The 2,341-nt window shown below is 51.3% G+C and overlaps 1 long non-coding RNA gene across 2 annotated transcripts in view; it reads right to left on the bottom strand.

Moving 5' to 3' along the window:
• Positions 1 to 37: 37 nt before the first annotated feature.
• LOC108165925 (uncharacterized) overlaps positions 38 to 2,341 on the bottom strand; it is a 7,981-nt gene continuing 5,677 nt past the window's right edge. The window contains exon 3 of one of the 2 annotated variants that reach the window (XR_001776245.1): positions 38 to 262. This is a non-coding gene — a long non-coding RNA (uncharacterized LOC108165925). Of the gene's footprint in view, positions 263 to 2,309 lie in introns of those variants that run through there. The other variant, XR_001776246.1, reaches the window with a different exon arrangement.

Here is a 2,341-nt window from a genome sequence, read left to right as displayed (position 1 = left end):
AGAGGGGTGGAGGGGGGGTAAACGGAGAGGGGGTTAAACAGAGAGGGGGGGTAAACGGAGTGGGGGGTCATTAAATCTCTGTGGGGTATTTTTTTCGGTCGTTTTGTTGCTGCAGAGAAAGTTAAACTCGGTGCCTGCAGCTTTCGTCCCCTGGAGACCCAGAACAATGGGGGTTATTTCCTCGTTCGGCCCTCCTGCTGCTGGGGGGTTGGGTGGTTCAGGTTCAGGTCGGATCTGCCGGGTCGGTTTCTTCCCTGGAAGTCTGGGAGAAACATAAAACATGAAGCTGAGACAGAGATTCCCTCAAACACCTCAACGTCTCCTGGTTAGAAACCGACATCATGTCCTGTCCTCTGGGAACCGTCTGCTGTCCTCCAGGAAGTGACTGACAGCAGATATGACATCACTTCCTGTGAGGACCCGGATTGTGCGGCACCTGGTCCAGAAGAGTTCAGGTTTTTACTCTCATAACGGCCTGGACAGCAGGACAGGCAGAAGACAGCCGTCCCTCTCCTGCTGGAGACGCTCAGAACAGAACCTGCAGCGGGTCCGGAGCCTCCTCCTCCTCCTCATGCTCACCAGAATGTTCTGGAAGGAAAATCCTCCCAGAATCCCCTTGTGATGAGCTCAGAGGGATTCTTACAGAACCGGGTTGATCCTGAGATCCCGCTGACCCAGTTAGGAGCACGCTGTGTTCCTGGAGGTTCTGGACCAGAGATGAGAGGAAATGCTTCCTGTCAACAGAGACACCAGATCCAACCATCAGATGTTCACATTCCTCACGTCTGCAGAAAGCTGCTGACAGCATTACGACCCAATCAAACGGCCCGCTTCCTGGAAACCAGAACCGCCCAGCTGCGGGGGGTTCGTTCACACAGCAGTGTGGTCTGGACCAGAACCAGAACCAAAACCAGCCAATGCATGTGATAAAATCCTGAATCCAGAAGTGTTTTCATCCAGAGGGAAACAGAGACTGTCGTTTCCCTCTGGATCTCTGAGAGAAGCAGAAAAGATGTTTAAACATCCTGATTTTCCTGAACACACCGTCTCCAAGTCAAACCTGATGGTCGGTCGACCCGGTTCTACTGGAACCAGAACATCTGCTCCACCTCCAGCTGCTGTGGTTCTGAGTCAAACCAGCCTGTTCCCCTCCTGGCCTGTGGGGGCGCTGCACCAAGAACCACTGAAACTGAGAGCAACTTCCTGTTTCACCAGATGGAAACAAGATGGAGGCGTCAGGATTTCTCTTTATTCTTTGGCTAAAGACCAGGAGCCATTTCTGATGCTGGCGCTAGGCTAGCATGTTAGCTTTGGTTGTTTTTACCCATCCTTACCTGTCCAGGACATGATAGGTCAGGTCAGGTCTGGACAGGTGTTACGTCCACCAAGGGCACAATGTATTTGAGGACAAGAGGCAAAATGAGGGTTGAAAAAACTTATTTTAATTCTTAAACTCTCTTTTGGTTCAGCTTTGATTTCCCCACGTCCAAAAACAGACAAACAAAACCCCTAAAGTGTCTCCAGAAAGTTGGACCAGGTGATCCGATCAAAATGAACAAAATGGACCGCAGGGGGCCGACCGGATCCGGCCGTCGAAGCCCCTTCTAGAACCGACTGAAACCCAAAACGAGTCTAATGCAAATAAAGAATCGGAAACAGGACAACCGGCCCACCGGGCCAAAATCACAAGCAGAGGCTAACAGAAACCACCGCACCGCGTCGGGACGCAGAGGGGCGGGGCTTAAACCGAGACGAAGGACAGACCACAAATTAACGGAATAAAGACAAAAAAGGAATTTAAAAAAACTCCAAAATATATTAAACACAAAGTCATTCAATTAAAGTCTACAACCGAAGCACAGGACAGGTGAGGACAGGACAGGTGAGGACAGGACAGGACAGGTGAGGACAGGACAGGACAGGTGAGGACAGGACAGGACAGGACAGGTGAGGACAGGACAGGTGAGGAACGTCTTGGGTAAGATGGACAGAAAGACTCTGGGTCGGTTCTGAATGGTGACCTGAAATAACCTGGATGGGTTCCAGCCAGAAGAGCAGGACCACCCAGCCTTCCATTATGACCCGACCTCACCTGGACCGACCCAACCTCACCTGGACCGACCCGACCCGACCTCACCTGGACCGACCCGACCCGACCTCACCTGGACCGGATCGCCTCTGCAGCTGGAGGAAACATTGAGTTTGTGTCAGACTTTGTTCAGACAAGACGTCTTATTTTTAGTCCAGGTGAATCACTTCATCTGTGTTCATGACTCATTAGCATTTCTCTAAACACACACACACACACACACACACACACACACACACACACACACACACA

This window comes from Poecilia reticulata, unplaced genomic scaffold (genome assembly GCF_000633615.1).
Source record: "Poecilia reticulata strain Guanapo unplaced genomic scaffold, Guppy_female_1.0+MT scaffold_181, whole genome shotgun sequence".
Classification (NCBI taxonomy): domain Eukaryota; kingdom Metazoa; phylum Chordata; class Actinopteri; order Cyprinodontiformes; family Poeciliidae; genus Poecilia; species Poecilia reticulata.
This window is presented reverse-complemented; position numbering and strand designations above follow the sequence as displayed.